This window comes from Taudactylus pleione, unplaced genomic scaffold, assembly GCF_031769625.1.
Source record: "Taudactylus pleione unplaced genomic scaffold, aTauple2 ptg000519l, whole genome shotgun sequence".
NCBI lineage: Eukaryota > Metazoa > Chordata > Amphibia > Anura > Myobatrachidae > Taudactylus > Taudactylus pleione.
Window position 1 is genome coordinate 362,539 of NW_028284921.1, and position 18,769 is coordinate 381,307.

Sequence of the window (18,769 nt, forward strand, 5' to 3'; positions counted from 1 at the left end):
ATTGGGTTTCTGTACCAAAAATAGATTTGAATAGAAACCCTGGCCCCTCTGGGAGAATGGAACAGGCACTATAACTCCAGCCTGGAGCATAGTGTGCAATACCTTCCGCAGCTCCGTAGCCTTGTTCCGGTCTGATGGTAGACCCGTGGTGAAGAATCGAGCCGGGGGTCTGTGCCGGAAGGAGAGGGCGTACCCGTGGGAGACCACCTCCAGAACCCAAGTGTCTGTCGTAGTGAACGACCAACACCGGGAGAACTGCAGCAGGGGTCCTCCCACCCTGGGATCCCCCAAAGGGAGGCCCGGACCGTCAGGCCGCAGGCTTGTCATCTGGCTTGGGGCCGGACGTCTGGTACTCCATGCCTGTTTCCGGGGCTTGACCGATTTCTTAGGGCCAGCCTGTCGAGGAAACGACTGTGGTTTGGGCCTGCCCTGGGCCCTAGATGACCGAAAGGACGATGGTCCAGAACCAGAAGGAGCAGCGGCCGACGGGAGACAAGCAGATTTGGCTGCCGCCAGCGTGGCCACAATCTTATCCAGATCCGGACCGAAGAGAACTTCTCCGGTAAACGGCAACGCTTCCAGACCTTTCTTGGAATCTGCGTCCGCCTTCCAGGATCGCAGCCACAAGGTGCGACGAGCAGCTACCGCTGCTGAAGAAGTTCTAGACACCAGAGTACTAATGTCTAAAGCCGCCTCGTTGATGTAGGTGGCCGAATCACGGAGATTGCCAATCAACTCCGCCTGTTCGGCCGGACAGTCGGATTCAAAAGAAGCCTCTAATGAATCCGTCCAGCGCTCCATCGCTGTGGCAACCCAGCAAATGGCCATAGCCGGCCGTGCTGCCCCCCCTGCAAGGGAATAAGCGGACTTCAGGCAGATTTCTACCTTGCGGTCCGTAGCATCCTTAAGGGAGGACATGGATGGCATCGGCAATGTGGCACTACGGACAAGACGGGTCACGTGAGAATCCACCTGTGGAGGGGATTCCCACTTAGCAAAATAATTATCCGCGAACGGATAAGCCACCGCCAGGCGTCTCTGCGGCTGGTATCTTTTGCCAGGTTGTTTCCACGCCTCCTCTAAATGGTCCACCAACTGACCCGAAAGAGGAAAGACTGTGGCATCGCCCTTCACATCTTTGAAAAAGGCATACTTAGATTTAGCCGCTGGGGGAACTTCGTCCTGAATCACCCGAATAAGTCCAGGAATATATACTTTGGACTTAGCATCAGCGTCCTTAGTATGGAGAGGTTCCTGATCGTAAGGATCCAGAATCTCCCCATCATCAGACGTCCCTTCGTCATCCTCATAAGGAGCGGACAGAGACGCCACCGGCCTTTTATGAGGCCGCATCACAGACTCCCCTTGCAACACATCCGACAAGTGCTGTACAGAACTCGTCAGGGAGTTAACCCACGCTGGCTCCTGAGAACCTGGGAGCGGGGAAATAGGGAGACTGTGGGGTACCACCAATTGTCGTGGGAACCCCTGCATGGGTGACGACACCACAGACTGCTGGGACAAACCCATCGGAGTAAACGTGGGCTGCGGAGCTAACTGGCCCACTAAAGCTGTTAACGCCTGAGCGAAACAAGCCCAGGGCGGCTCCTGTACCGGTGCTGTAACCGTAATAGGCCGCGCCATGGACAAACACTGCCGGCAAAGGCCCTCCGCGCTACCCTCCCCCTCCGCTAACGGTACTTTGCACGTGGTACACTGTAGCCGGAGGGGAAAATCACTTTCAGACATGATGGCACCACGTATGTGACCTCTCTCACCAATTAAGTATTAAATAGGCGAGAGACCACCCTGCAGCACCGCACTGCAAGGGCTTTAGCAGAAAGAACAGGGACAGTAATAAAGCTGACAGTTTTGAGAAGATACAGTTACAGGCAGCAGCGCTAGCACAGTCACATACAATGCAGAGAAATAACAATTCCTGCACTAACAGCGCTGATCACTCAACTACACAGACACAGGGCCTGGTAGGACACAGCGCTGCATACACAGACCTGAGCCACAGCGGAGGAGAGGTATGCGGGGGGACCCAGACCACGATGCTTCCTTCCAGGCTTCCAGCAGCGTTCACCATGCGTTGCAGAGAAGATGGCCGCCGAGGAGCAGAGAGAAGCTGGCCTGGGGGAGGAGCGCTGACACAGGACCAGTCAGCACAGTGCAGAGAGGGCTGTGTGCAGCGGGGGAGGCGCCGGCTGTGAGACAGGGAAGGCGCGCTCCCCTGGCATGCATTTAACCCCTGGGACGCCGCAGCGCTACCGCTCTGCTGCGGTCCGCTGTCCCAGGGGGTAGTGGAAAGCGCAGGTTCAGTACCTGGCTCCACGCTGCAGCCAGTCCCCAGGGAGCCCCCTGCCTGGGGACTTAGGACCATGTGACCAGCGGGGACCCACTGCGGGACCCCGCTGCTTACCTTTGTCCCCCTTGGATCCGGCCATGGTCCGGAACATCTGGGGTCACCGCTAGCTGTGACCCCAGATGCTCACCAGCATCCCCGGATCGGTACCGGCGTTCTGGTACCGGCGGGGGTGTAGGGAAGACAGCATGGACGTCAGGACTGACTGTCCATGCTGTACATCCAGATGTGCAGCCACAGCTGCACTGAAGAAAGCTTCAGGGGCTCTTCTAGCCCCCACTCCGACAGGTGCACCCGACGCCGGCCGGGCACCAAACTAAACTGGGGTGCCTTGGCCCGGGGGCGGGGTATAGGAGGGGGACCTAGTGCATCCTGGGAGGCTGAAAGCTTAACTCTTTGGTGCCCTGCGACTGACGTCACACCTATACCCCAAGGTATCCTGTGGATACCCTATGGAGCCTGAAGTAGAAATCGCATTAATGTTTAGCATACTCCAAGTGCACTTTGGAGATATTGGGGCTTTGATGGCATGAATTTCATTACTGTGCCTCACCCTCCCCTGTAGTTGCCCCTTGGACTTCCCCTTTGTGTCCAAGGTCCAAAATGTGGACAGCTACTATTTCATTTCCGTCATTTGATGCACAATGCCAGGGCTAACATGAAGGCCAACTTTCAATACGTTTTTGTCCTCTCTGCTGGAGAAACTCCTCATGCCTAGCATGGCAACTTGCTGCAGGGAGGTAGCAATTATGTATTTTATATTATTCATTTGGATAATAGGCAGCCCTTCAAATATATTAATGCCAAATAATGGTTTTACTTATTTACTTAGTAACAGTTATTTATATAGCGCACACATATTACACAACACTTTACAGAGAATACATCAGTCATTCACATCCGCCCCTGCCTCAGTGGAGCTGACAGTACATATTCCTTACCATATGTATTCATACACACACTAAGGGGTAAATTTACTAAAGTGAGAGTTTTTAGAAGTGAGTTTTAGAAGTGATGTTGCCCATGGCAACCAATCAGACTCTACTTAACAATTAACTAGCACCTTCTAGAAGATAATAGCTATAATCTGATTGGTTGCTATGGGCAACATAACTTTTAAAACTCACTTCTAAAAACTCTTACTTTAGTAAATTTACCCCTAAGAGTTAATTTTTGTCAGAAGCCAATTACCCTAAAAATATATTATGGCGTTGTGGGAAACTGGAGCAAAACATGAAAACACACAAACTCCACATTGATAAGGCCCTGGCTGGATTTAAACCCATGACCCCAGTGATTTGATGCGGCAAAGCTAACCATTGTGCTACCATGCTGCCAAAATGGCAGCTTTATAAAGGTATCAGGGAATCCACCAAATCATCTAGAGCATGGGACTAACTACCATAGGTACAAGGGGTGCAGCTGCTATGGGGCCCAGAGCGGGGGCTCATCTTCCTTGCCAAAGTTACATGTGTTATATACTGTACATTTTTCACCGTTGGATGGTACATAGGGGGCCTTACAAACTTTTGCTATGGGGCCTTCAAATACCTAGTTACATCCCTGGTCTAGAGCACAGGTAATTAATATTTCTTATTTTATCTAACTTAAGTCCCTGAAGAATACATTTTGAGTTTTTGGTGAAATTAATCTTTGAGAAAATTGTAATATTATATTTATATTTTAAGGGAGGGCTAGTGACTTACGGCTAAGTTGTTAACTAGGATGTCCTATTCTTTTGTAAATATGGTTATTTACAAAAGACCATGGGCTGATTCAGACCCACTCGCGAACGGCTGTCCGCTCGCAAGTGGGTCGATGGTGTGCACTGTGCATGCGCACGACGGAGGGAGCTCCGTCGTGCGCATGCGCGAGACGCAACGAGCGAAGGACTTTCCTTAGCTCGTTGTGTCTGATCAAAGGGGGCGTGCTGTCGATGTTGATTGACAGCACGCCCCCTTTGGTGGGCGTGCCTCCCAGACGGAGGCGTTCCCAAGGGAACGCCTAACGTCAGAAGCCGGCCCCACTGACATCACTAGTGATGTCAGTGGGAGTGATTTTGGCTCTGATAGAGCCAAAATCACTCCGGGCCTTGCGGCTGAGAAACTCAACCGCAGGCTTCAGCTCGCAGTGGCGATGGTCGCGATGGTCAAGACCATCGCGACCATCATCCTGCACGCTCGTATATGCTGTGGGTGGTGACCCACAGCTATACGAGCGTCCAGGAGGACGCTCCATAATTATGGAGGTGGGCCCTGATTCAGAGCGAGCGCTCTGGTCAGAGCGTCCGGCTCTGAATCAGGGCCCATATTCCATGCAGGAATTGCTGTGTCCTGTGACCTTTATAATTATTAAAATATAAAAGTATCATAATATTCTGTTTTATGTAAACACTGAATGCCGGGAATGCTATTTGCACCTGTTTCGTGTTAAATGTTTTGTTCTAATGTTCAGAAACAGAATTCACTGAACAAAGTAATGAAACCTTGTTGTACTAGGGACGTGTCTTTCTGGTCTTTTTACCCTTTTTTGTTAGTCTATTTTCTAGCAATGATTATTCCTCTCACCCTGTTACTTCAGAAAACAAGTCTGGTAATGGAATGCCCTTCAAACTCACGGTCGATTGCTTCTAGTAAATGTTTCACTAGACACTAAACAACCCCTGTGTTCCACCCTCAGTGCAAACATTGCATGAAGGATGAAAAATAATATTCAGGAACAGTCACACAGAACCTTGGAGGTGGTAAAGACACAGAAGGTACAATCTGTGAGAATATTAAGGCAATCATTCTTTGTTATTACATTCATTCCAATGTTATCGTGCATGAAATTCAAGATTGCCATAAATCAAGCATTGTTTTTTTCTGGAAATGAATATTTTATCAACATGTACTATATATCATAGATTAGGCCTGACACCCATATTATTTCAAATCTAGATGAAATGCTTAAGAAGCTGAATGAATTGACCTATATGCAGTTTTGATGGTTATTCTATAATTGTGTAAAAATATAATTGAATGGATAGAAGTTATGTAGAATCCTCATTGCTGCATATTGCAGCAATAAGGATTCTTTTTATGGGGGGGTAATGTAACAATTGAAATCGCTCTGACACAAGGTCCGATAAGAGATTGTCCTGGTGTTCAGTAAGAAGTAAAGGGATCGTTTTGGACCCGGTCACACTATCCAGCAGCACATGAGCAATGCAAAGAAGACACAATGCTAATCGGGATCTCCTCCTGCAATTTTCATATATATTAAGGACATGTGGTCTTGATATATAGGCCCTTATGTGCCCCCACACTAATCTAAAGGAGCATATAAAAGAAATATGCTGTCCTATCTGGACCGCAGATTAAGGGTCGTGTCACACCACAGTAACTGAATGCTATGCATGGTGTGCCTTCCCAGCTGGGAAAGTGCAGTGTTCAATAGTTTAAACCAGTGGTTCTCAAACTCTGTCCTCAGGATCCCCAAACAGTTCACATTTTCCAGGTCACCCATCAGGTGAACAGGTCATTACTCACTGACACATTTTTTTTTTAAATCCACAGGTGGAGCCAACTCTTTCACTTGTGATTCTGTGAGGAGACCTGGAACACATGCACTGTTTGGGGTCCTGTGATTTAAACTGTAGTGAAGGAGGAAAGCTCTTCCCTGTCTGAGAATCAGCTCTGAAGATGCTGGAAAAGTGCAGTGTTCTTTCATGGCATACCCCCAACTGTCCCTATTGCGGCAGTTCTGATTTGCGGGGACTGCCCTACGATAGACACCTTTGCCCAATTAGTGGAAAGTTGTGCTATTTTTTGGTAGGGGCTGAGGGTGGCCGAACACTTCAGAAGCGCCAAGCACACCAACTATGAACTTTACGAGGGAAAACATGCAATGTGCTGGAAACGCCATTCCGCATCCACTCCACTCCAAATTTAGGAATGATTGTCGGGTTTCCATGCCCTAAGCCTGAGCATCATTTTCTGCACCCCACTGTTCCATTTCAATTAATTATTTTCTTAGGTTTTACGATTATGGTCCGAGCTTCTCACTGTATTCAGTTTTCACCTCCTGCTCACTCGGAATGTCTGCCGGTTTTAAGTGGGTGGGGCTAGAACAACCTGTAGCCAATTAAATCATCAGAATGTTTGCAGCAGTAGAAGATGGAGGGGAGATTGATGTGATTGTACTGGATAAAACCAGGCTTGGTGGAAAAGCTACATGAAACAAAACTCACAATCCAATTTTTGGAGATTTTATTACTTTACTTATGGCTGCAATTAAAAATGCATTTTTAACATATATAATTTAAATTATTATCGTCATACAATATTATATTAACATAAAAATATAAATAATAAATGTGACGAGTACAGGAACCAACATTACATAGTATGGCAACATATTTTTTAGGGTCCAATCCACAAGTTAAAAAGCTATGCTTTAACTAGAAATTCAATGTCCTGTATTTCATAGTTGCATACACTTCGGGAATATATTAGAGACCTCCCAGGCTCTTGAGAGAGTGGGAATTCCTCCCAGAACGCACTTACCTTCCGCAATGTGAGCTGTGACATGGCGTAACCCAGTGGCGTAAGTTCATACCAGACGCCTGGAGGCAAGTTATAATTTGGTGCCCCCCCGTCACAGTGTGCAATTGACACTGTGAAATTTGCATGCAGACAGGCCACAGATAGACGAAGGCAGCAGCTGATAGTCTGACATGGAGCTCTCCACTAGTGTATGGTGGCTTCTTAGGTGCTGAAAAGGGGTGCCATGTATTAGGTGGCCATGACGTTACACTCTGGGTGCACAGTTACAGCCCTAAGTGGGGAGAATATGTTGTGGACAATGGAGAAGGTGCCCCCTTCAGAGCTGGAGCCCGGCGGCAGGCGCCTCCGTTGTCTCCCATAGTTCTGCCCCTGGCGTAACCTGAGTGAGTCATCATGTATTGAGTTATCTATTCACTGGCACTCACTGAGATGAGTGGGCTTGATGATGGGATTATTTTACCATTTGATGAAACGCATTGTATCATGAAGCCACACCCACTTATTTCACTACCCTGCTACCTCATCCCTTAGAAGGGAGGTAGGAAAAGTAGACCAGCATAATTTTTCAGCACCTGTCATACAGAGGAAGAATTACAATACTGTGGAGTATATATAGAAAGAGATTAGTCATGTTTTTGAGCTATTGTTAGATGATAGAGAAAAGGTGTGCCTGGCAGTAAAGAACAACTGTGAGGATTGGCTTGTGAATTAATGCCATTTTGTACTTTGGAAACAGGCCTACACCTAGAATGACAAGCCAGTAACATTCCTACACCTACATGAAGATAAACCAGAAATAGCTACACACAGCACTCACTGGTGCCAGTGCCATAACAATTCCTGCTCTAAATCTGCCAAAGTTTAAATGCACATTAAAGCAGAGGTGGGCAATAGGTGGCTCAGCAGCTGTTGTCGAACTACACATCTCAGCATACCCTGTCAGAGTATTGCTATTTGGTCATGCTAAAATGGTTGCAGGGCATGATGGGATGTGTAGTTCAACAGCAGCATGACGGACACTTATTGCGCACCTTTGCATTACAGGATGAAACAAACAAGAATCTCATTCTGACTACCCAGAATAAACCTAGGCACCGTCCAAAGGTTAAACCACTAATTTGCCTTTTGGATACATATTTGTTAAACCATGACTTAATACATTATCAACTATTCATACTGTGCAGCCAAGAAACCTGCAAAGTGGGTAAAAGGTTATGTTCTAGGAACCCAGTACGTGAGGAATACAAGAAGGCACTTTTCAGAGGTCCGTATACCTGATTAAAGTCACAGTTCATGGTCAGCATACCTGTTGGCTGGCGGAGAGCAGGACTGGAGGCTGCGGTACAGTAGCTCCTGTGCTTCCTGGCTGATTTTCTCAAGTCTACAGAACTGTATTGCTCAAGAGCTCCAGGGTATCAGAGGATTCCAGTGTTTGCTTAGCGCTGAGTGAGGAGGTGCTGTCACCACACAGCTTTACCTGACGGACCTTTGTACTACCTGGGATGCCTACAAAATAAAATAAACGTTCCTTAGAAGTACAATTCAATCTACAAGTAAAATTCAAGCACTGTGCCCATTAGCGTGTATTTAGTAACACTTACAGACATGAATCTAAACAGTTCCATACTCTGAGAACAGATCTATTCATTATCACTACATTTCTACAAAAGCAGGTGAAAATGTACATTTATCAGGCCACTCAACAAAAAGGTAAGGCAGGAGATATTACAGATATCACCTGCTTACCTTTCACTTCCCATGTGGCCGGCTGTCCCCATAGACTAGCATGGGGACCTAAGGTCACGAAGGCGCACTAGCACTGCAGAGTCGACTCGGCAGTGCTAAGTATCACAGGATACAGGAGGGAGGCATTGATTGATGTGCCCCTGCTGCAGCGGCTGTGATACATGGCGCTGATCCCTGGGGAGCTTACCTTCCTGGCAGACTACAGGCAATATTAAAAATAAGTTTAAAAGGTACAGTTGGCAGAGCTGGCAACTGGAGGGTGCTGCATGCTGCCTCTGAATCTGTTTTACAAAAAAATGACATTGTACTAGGCCAGTCTAGTGGTGGCCACGGGTCAAACCAGCAGCAGCCACCGCTGTCAGTCACCTCACTGGTCTCCTCACCCTGCCACGTGCGCTCAGGCTGCCAGTCAAACTGCCAGCACTGACATGTGCTTCTTTTGAAATGAATCACCCCTGTGGAGCTTGCCCCCTGGCCTGCTCTTCATTACCTTAGCTACTCTTCTTCCTTTCAGAGACGAGGAGCAGGGCTGCTGGGCTGAGAAGAATCAGTCAGATTTCACTTCATTTTCGGTGCTCCTATCTACAAGATGTATGACCGGTCAGTGGCACCGACTGTTCCGACAGCTGCAGCTATCGATTTCGACAGCTGTTGTTGCCGTATGCACAGCATTGTCCCTGGCTGCAGCGACTGTGCTTTGGGCTGTGCATGGGAGATCTTGCGATGCTGCTGAGTTTTTGTGCATGCCCACTGGAGCTGGCCAGGAGGTGTCACAGCGCAGCAGCACTAGACTGATGCACTATGGGATCTGGCAGGGTTCGCTGGAGGTGGGTGTTTTCACTCCCTCACTGATAATTAGGGTTATGTTTTATCTGGCCCCCCCTCTGCTATTTTTGGTCTGCCCAACTGCGCAACCGCCACTGGAACCAACCAATCAGCTCCCAATGGTCTTTTTCCAAACGCAGCCTGTAAGATGACAGTTAAGCTGGGTACACATTAGACGACCTGTGTACCCAGCCGACCAACGATGATACAGACGACATATCGTGCGGTCATTTGACACCACATGATCTGATGAACAGTCGTGCGATATGTCATTCACCACCCAAATCCACAAGCATGGGGTCATTCAGCAAACTGACAAATTGAGCAGCATGTTTTGGTCAATCTGTCGATGTGATGAACAACCCTGCTGGTACACATTTGCCGATGTGGACGATATGTTGGAAGGATCTGCTGGACTGGGCAACATATCGTCTAATGTGTACCTACCTTTAGGCACTGATTGGTTGGTACTTTATCTCTCTCCATTTTATCTCAATCCAAGCTTTGATAAATGTCCGCCGTACTGTCACACACACAATGACTGCAGGACCGACGATGACAGTGCAAGTAACTGTCATATGCTATCATATCATATTGATTTATGTTGTTTGGTTATGGTCAATGGGCACAGGGCATACTTGTCTACCCCCCCGAAAATCGGGTGCCACCCCTGACCTCCCGGGAAGGCAGGCAATCCTCCGGGCTGCCGCCCACCCCTCCTATCCCCCCACAATAACCCCTGCAACCCCCGCAGCGGGGGGCGGTGACGCGATTCACGTCATTTTGGCCCTGCCCCCTGCTTCACAATGCCTATATTATCAGCATTGTGTAGCGGGGGCGGGGCCAAAGTTACGCGATCACGTGGCCCCGCCACGCCATGCCCACAAGTGCCTTTCACCCCCCCCCCCCCTTGTCCCGGCCACGCACCCCCCCCCCATCTGGCCGATCTGGCAGCTCCCTCCCGGAAGGAGCAGCCAGAAAGTCGACAGGTATGGCACAGGGAGCTCAGCAAGCCTTGCTCACAGGCTCTCTAACTTCTTAAATGCTTCTGCTGCTAGTCGTCTATCAAATTCCCTACCAGTCATGAGTACACTCTCCTTAACCTTCTAATCTTTAAATGCTCTCTGAAAACCAGTCTCTTTGCTACTCACATTGGTACCCCCTCACTACTGTCACAGTCTCCACATTCAGCCCTTACTACTCTTTTTCTTGTCATCGTTTTGTATTTTATCTGCTTTGTATATATTTGGTTTTCTCAATTGTCCAGCATGGCAGACAAATTGATGATGATGATGATGATAATAAAAGTAATAATAAAAATAATAAAATTTATAATAAAATATAATCTTTCTGTGTGACCGTTAAAGTTATATACATACAAAGAAAAAAGGGAATCAATTGTATTACGGGTGCACTCCAACCCTAAAACACCCCAAAGGACCGCTGTCTCGGTAAGAGCGCTTCTTTGCGATAGAGGGACTTCCTGTATGACCCAATAGCCCCTTTGGTATCCTTCTGCGAGCACGCCGCAGGGGGTGCTGGGAGGGATCTGATTGGATCCCTCTCACAGCACTCTCCCGTTAGAAGCCCATAGGCTTCTATGGGGTAAAGCCATCAGGAAGCGGGGGGGATCCATCAGGAAGATGGTGTTACCCATCGCAACCAAGTCCCGGGGCTTGGTGCATATGAGAAATGCGGTCAAATACCCATTTTGGGTGTTTGACCGCATTTCTCCCTTTGCTGCATCCCGCCCACTATGTCTTCAACAGCACTGCAAAAGGGTACATTTGTGCCCCATAGCAGCTGATCCGCCCCCTCCCTCATGGCACCCTCCACGGCACCCCTGCTGACATTGGCAGCACGTCCAACTCAAAATCAGTCCCTTCATGTCCTTCCAAGTAAGAAGTAATTGGGAAGTTGAGATTACTGTATGCTGTTTTAACCAACTTAAATGTGTTGTGTCAGTTTGAGTATGCAAAAGGGCGCTAGTGCAAGTTGCACAAGACTAGTTCAAACTTTTTTTATTATTATTATTATAAAATGTAATTTCCTGTGTCTCTTATCCATTAAAATACAATCCTGCTTTCATCCCTACCCATCACCATTTAACTAAGATACATGCTAGGGGCCCCTTTATCAAAGTAATTCTGTCCTTAAAACATGACCATGAACAAAACATTACGAGTCATCAAAATATGCAGCAATATAAAGGTTTCAGGGGGTCACCCCAAATGTTGGTAAATATTAACCCCCATAATGAGAGCAGAACTCTCAAATTTGAGAATTGATGTAAATTGTAATTTTGGCTGCCAGGTCACAGAGCCAACAGTATAACGGTTGTATAAAGTTCAATCTATGACACATTTCTGCATTGCTAGTTATTTGCACAATCCTGCATAAGAAGCTACATTCTTCTCACAAATTTACTTAAAATGTAATGGGAAGTCTCCCTCGAGCTCTGGGTGGGCACAATGCCCCCTGCAAATACCCTTTGTTCTGACACATTTGTTTCTTCACACTACATCATTTCATACCAGGCACCCAGGCATTTGTTTACCTCTCTCCATTGCTAGTCCTGTCTCCCCATCTGAACTCCCTGTACCCCCTATAAAACACCACAAAAAATTGGATCATGAGTTCAATACTGGATTTCTATGTTTCTAAAGGCGCACATCCACATGCTGATAATACTTAGCGATTGCACGTGCAATTGCTCAGCAATCGTGCACAAATCGTGCACTTTTATGTCAGAAACAACCAGCGATGTGCGCTCCCGCTGGTCGTTTCCGTCATCAATCATCGGGTGAACATGCCAGTCAATCTGTCAATAATGACAGATTGGGCATGTTCACAGATGATGGAGGGCGCCTACACTGAACGATCAATCGTTCAGTGTAGGCACAGCACAGACTGTGAAACGACTGCACGATTACAATGTCGTAATCGTGCAGTTGTTTTTTGGTCTGCTAGTGGATGTGCGGCAGTACTGTGTCTTCCTGAGAATGTACTGTAAAAAGGTTTACATTTACATTCACATTTGCATTGATTCATATTCCATTTTGGTATAGATTTGCATTGTTGTGTTGCTTTAATAATCTCTGTTTGTAATGAACCAAATTAAAGAATCATAGTATATATATATATATCTATACTAGGGGTGAGCGGGTTCGGTTTTACCCGGATCTTTTTATTGGCTGTCGCCGAACATGTGTTTTGGATAGCGAATGAAATCGAGCCAAAGTTGCGGTAAAGTGGCGATAAGAACCGAGTAAAACCGAACCCGCTCACCCCTAATCTATACACACATATACATACGAGGTATGTCTATAAAATAACGAGACTGTGATTCCACCTGGTAAACAAAGCAGTCAGAACCGGTTCTAATTGCATACGTAGTAACCTTGAACTTGTCTGGACCTGCATGACAAGCAGCAACACTCTATGATGTTCGGTTGACTGTGAGTCGCCATTTAATTTGGTTGTGTTTTCCGTAGAGTGCCGAAAAAATGCCAAGTTTAAAAGTTGAACAACGTGTCAATTTGAAATATTTAGTAACATTTTTTCGATATCAAGGGAGTAATTTTGCAAGAATGGGTTCCAGAAGGCACAACAGGTAACCAGCATTATTATTTTTGGAAAAGCTGAGAGAGAGTCAGAAAGAAACGGCCCCAACTGTGGAAAAATGGTTTCATTCATCACCAGGACAATGCGCCTGCTCACACAGCACTTTCTGTGACGCAGTTTTGGACAGACAATCACATTACTACACTTGAACATCCTCCATATTCGCCCAATTTAGCACCTTGCGACTTTTATCTTTTCCCAAAAGTTAAATCAGTGCTTAAAGGGACACATTTTGAATCAGTTGATGCTGTAAAGAAGAAAACGGCAGATATGTTGAAACAAGTAACAGAAATGGATTTGCTCCATGCCTTCCACCAGTGGGAAACAAGACTACAGCGATGTATTAGTGCAAATGGGGAGTATATTGAAGGGGACAAACATTACATTTGTAATACCAATAAATAAAAGATGAGTTATTTAATCAGTCTCGTTATTTAATAGACATACCTAGTGTATATATATATATATATATATATATATATATAATGTGACAAGAAATCACATATACTGGATGAAAGTCCAACACTCTTTATGCCAGAAGTTTAATTAATTAGATGACAACTGATGGAGGCAACACCTGAACTGAATCTTTCAGTCCTACTGCTTTTTGCTCTGCCAAACCTGAGATATCTGGGCATTACACATTCACATTCATCCACATTCAGTGGAATTATGCTGACCCTGCCACACTATATATGCTTCTGAAACCCTCAAATTTACTAAGAAGTTAGTTTAGCTGAGATCGAGTTGGCCGATGGTTAAGCAGATCGAGATATTTCCCCCGAGTAGCAAGTTTAGATAGAGATTACTCACCCGAGTTTGCAGTGTTTTCTCTCTGCCAAACTCTCCCAAACAAGCAGCCTGCACATATCAGTGAGCTATGTGAAGGCTGCTTGTGTGTTGTACCTGTAAAAAAAGGTATATATTTAAAAAAAAAATTACGTAGGGTCCCCCCTCAAAAAAAAACAGCTTGATCTGCCCCAGACTGCTCAGCCAGTCCTGGTTCCTAAAAATATGATGTAAAAATGTAGTAGGGTTACCCCATATTTTAGGAACCAGCATTGGGATGCTGAGCCTGTACTGGTTTTAAAAATAAGGGGGAAAAAATGCTTAGGGGTCCCCCTATTATTAAAACCAGCACCGGACTCAAATCTGGACGGGGTGTAATGCCACAGCCAGGGGAACCTATCACCGATCTCCCCAGCCAAAACATTATCACCCCAAGCTGGTCATCCCAAGCCGGGTTATATCAGGGGAGACCAATAAAGGGGCCCCCCCTCTCCCGAGCACCCCAGGCTTAGGCTGAAGCCTGGGGCTCTTCCCCGTATCTCTGGGCTGTGGGTACTGGGGTAATAATAGTGTAAATAGTAAGAAACTATTGTTTTTCACCATGGAACTACAGGTACCAGCATGCCTGCCCTTTAGCACTTGTGGAACTAAAAGTGCCAGCAGGTGACCGGCACCCGTACCCCCGCTGTAAAAAAAATAGTTAAAAAACCACAACACACACATTGTAGAAAGTATAACTTAATTACATACACCTGCCTACCTACCCCACTCACACATACTTACCTGTTGCCCGATGATCAGTCCACTTCTGCAAGTAGAAATCCAATGAGAATACCTGTGAAAAAAGATGCTATACTCACCACCATCCTGGCGCCGACCTCCGTAGCATCCCCGGGTCTTGGCAAGAAAACAAACCGGCACCAAGACCATACACTGCTGACCAGCTCCTGACTGACTGACCAGCCCACATGGGAACTGTGAGGAGCCAGAGCCAATCAGCGGCCGCTCTACAGTTAACGGCCGCTGATTGGCTGCCGGCTCCTGATAGTTCACAAGTGTGCTGAGCAGTCAGGAGCCGGATAGCGGTGTATGTGGTCACACACATACATCGCTAATTTAAGTGTATGGTCCGGGTGCCATTTTTATATATATAGTGTTGCTATGACAACCCACTGAGTCCGGAATGATGTCATCATTGGAGGACAGAGAGGCCGTGCGCGCGGCACTGCCTCCACCTGCCAGCCCTGGCCTGCCACAGCGTGCAGCATGGAGAACATTATTTAAAGGTAAGAAACCTAGCTGTATCTTCTTATTTGTTATTTCTATATTTGTGCAACGCCAACCTTGACAAAAGGGTCTTGCATGGCCCTGAAATGTCGGCATCTTTAGGCATGCAATAAATTATCCATTTGAACTTTCAAGTCCGCGAGGGTCGCTGTTTCTTTGCCAGTATATCCAATTACTTCACAGAGGGCAACCCGGCAGGATTACCTGATTAATGGAGTGCTAGTTCTACACTATATACAGTCAGGTCCATAAATATTGGCACATTGACAGAATTTTCATATTTTGGCCTCTATTCACCACCACAATGGCTTTGAAATGAAACAAACAAGATGTGCTTTAACTGCAGACTTTCAGATTTAATTTGAGGGTAATTACATCCAAATCAGGTGAACGGTGTAGGAATTACAACGGTTTCTATATGTGCCTCCCACTTTTTAAAGGGCCAAAAGTAAAGGGACAAACTAACCAATCCTAAATCTAACTTTCACTTTTTAATACTTTGTTGCAAATCCTTTGCAGGCAATTACAGCCTGAAGTCTGGAACGCATAGACATCACCAGAAGCTGGGTTTCATCCCTGGTGATGCTCTGCCAGGCCTCTACTGCAAATGTCTTCAGTTCCTGCTTGTTCTTGGGACATTTTGTCTTCATCGAGTGGAATGCATGCTCAATCGGATTCAGGTCAGGGGATTGACTTGGCCATTGTATAACATTCCACTTTTTAGCCTTAAAAAACTCTTTGGTTGCTTTTGCAGTATGCTTCGGGTCATTGTCCATCTGGACTGTGAAGCGCCGTCCAATGAGTTCTGAAGCATTTGACTGAATATGAGCATATAATATTGCCTGAAACACTTCAGAATTCATTCTGCTGCTTTTGTCAGCAGTCACATCATCAATAAATACAAGGGAACCAGTTCCATTGGCAGCCATACATGCCCACGCCATGACACTACCACCACCATGCTTCACTGATGAGGTGGTATGTTTTGGATCATGAGCAGTTCCTTTCCTTCTCTTCCCATCACTCTGGTACAAGTTGATCTTTGTCTCATCTGTCCATAGGATGTTGTTCCAGAACTGTAATGTCTTTTTTAGATGTTGTTTGGCAAACTCTAATCTGGTGTTCCTGTTTTTGTGGCTCACCAATGGTTTGCATCTTGTGGTGAACCCTCTATATTCACTCTTATGAAGTCTTCTCTTGATTGTTGACTTTGACACATATACATCTACCTCCTGGAGAGTGTTCTTGATTTGGCCAACTGTTGTGAATGGGTTTTTCTTCACCAGGGAAATAATTCTTCTGTCATCCACCACAGTTGTTTTCTGTGGTTTTCCGGGTCTTTTTGGTGTTGCTGAGCTCTCCGGTGCGTTCTTTCTTTTTAAGAATGTTCCAAACAGTTGATTTGGCCACACCTAATGTTTTTGCTATCTATCTGATGGGTTTGTTTTGATTTTTCAGCCTAATGATGGCTTGCTTCACTGATAGTGACAGCTCTTTGGATCTCATATTGAGAGTTGACAGCAACTGATTCCAAATGCAAATGTCACACCTAGTATCAACTCCAGACCTTTTACCTGCTTCATTGATAATGAAATAACGAGGGAATAGCCCACACCTGTCCATGAAATAGCTTTTGAATTGATAGTCCCATTACTTTTGGCCCCTTAAAAAGTGGGAGGCACATATAGAAACCGTTGTAATTCCTACACCGTTCACCTGATTTGGATGTAATTACCCTCAAATTAAATCAGAAAGTCTGCAGTTAAAGCACAGCTTGTTTGTTTCATTTCAAAGCCATTGTGGTGGTGAATAGAGGCCAAAATCTGAAAATTCTGTCAATGTCCCAATATTTATGGACCTGACTGTATATATATATAAATATATATATATATATATATATATATATATATATATATATATACACGGAACTTGTCAAAAGTCTGAGCACAACCCCTGAAATCGAAAAGAAGCTTGTTTATCATACATTCTGCTACTTGTGTATGAATGGAGTATGATCAAAATAAAAATAACTAAATATATTATTTCCGAACCGATGCAACCCGGAAAATTTATAAAAATATGTAAAAAAAAAATTAATATACTATAATAATGGCCACAGTAGCCGGAATAAAAACTCCACTTAAGGTGCCCACACACATACCGATGTGCTCACGATACGATTTTTTGGCCAATTTCCTCATGAACTTTCACGGGAGCTCCCTTGCCGTCGTGATCGCGATTTTGGAAAAAAGACACCCAATCTGTTTTACGATCTCATGATCTATCGGATCGTAAGCATCGTGAGATTGGCCATAACAAATCGTGAGTTTAAAAAAAAAAAACCAGACTCTTGACTATTGGTGGGAAAATTAAATAGTCAAAACAATGGGAGGGGCTATCTAGGGAGTATAAAAAGCAAGCACCCTTTAAACTCTGTGTACATTCTGCTCTGCTACTAGATGAGGCTAGGTGTATTCCTGTTGAATCCAGTACATTGCTACTGTGCTCTTTGTATTTGGCTTGCCTTTTACAAAGTGTATTCTACCTGCAAGTGTCAGCTACCTACCTGCATTCTATCCTGTTCCTGAATTCTGTACTGATGCGTCCCTATCAGTATAGAGTGTTGGTCGCTGAAGCTGGGGTCCGGGAGATTAGGAAGAGGGCCCAGCGAAGAAGGACGAGAGCATGCTGGACCAAGGAGTGGCTTCTACAAAGGGATACCCGCTCTCACATGTCCCTGCTGATGGAGATCAAGGAGAACAACCCGGATGACTATCGGAACTACCTGCGCATGGATCACGCCACCTTCCAAGAATTGCTGCATCTGGTGACCCCCCACATCCAGAGACAGGACACAAGGTGGCGGAGGGCAATCCCTGCTGAAGACAGACTGGTGGCTACCCTAAGGTACCTGGCTACAGGAAGGTCATTTGAAGACCTGAAGTTTGGGACACTCATCTCACCTCAGTCCTTGGGCATCATCATTCCGGAGACCTGAAAAGCCATCGTAAAAGTGCTACAGTACCAGTATTGCAAGGTAAGTTAAAAAAAAACACCACACATTGGTTTCTTGTTTAAAGAAATTTTTTTTTTTTAATTTTTACTCAACATAAAGCAAAAAATAGCCTTCATTTAGTACATATGTGCACTGACTTGCAGGCAACTGAAAGTGTGCACTAAACTGTGTGCAATATACTTTTTTTGTAACAAGTTCACAAAAGAACATTATCACCAAATTTTATGAATCCAAATAGGTAGCCGGCTGTATGTGATAGGGTGGGTCAGACGCCAGTTTGAACAGGCCAATACAAACATGGCACAAGTATACATTGTGGCCCCGGCTTCCAGCAATGTGTACTTCTGCGATGTGCGTAGTGACCTTGTCCAAATGGCGTCATCACCACCCTATCCCATGCAGCAAGCACCTATTAGAATTCATAAAATTTGGTGACATTAAAAGCAAGAAAAAATTTACATCTCTGTATATTGGGGCGATTCATCCGCTGCATCCAGCAGAGCATTATACAAGGTCTTGCTGGTGCTTGGTGGGGAATTAATATCTAACTGGGCAGGGGGGGGGGGA

General features: G+C 45.7%; 1 protein-coding gene across 1 annotated transcript in view; it reads right to left on the reverse strand.

The window, feature by feature from the left end:
• RBM47 (RNA binding motif protein 47) overlaps nucleotides 1–18,769 on the reverse strand; it is a 165,578-nt gene that overhangs the window by 58,268 nt on the left and 88,541 nt on the right. Inside the window, exon 3 of the mRNA XM_088450560.1 lies at nucleotides 8,222–8,421. The gene's annotated coding sequence lies outside the window, so the exon portion shown is untranslated. The remainder of the gene's footprint in view (nucleotides 1–8,221; nucleotides 8,422–18,769) is intronic.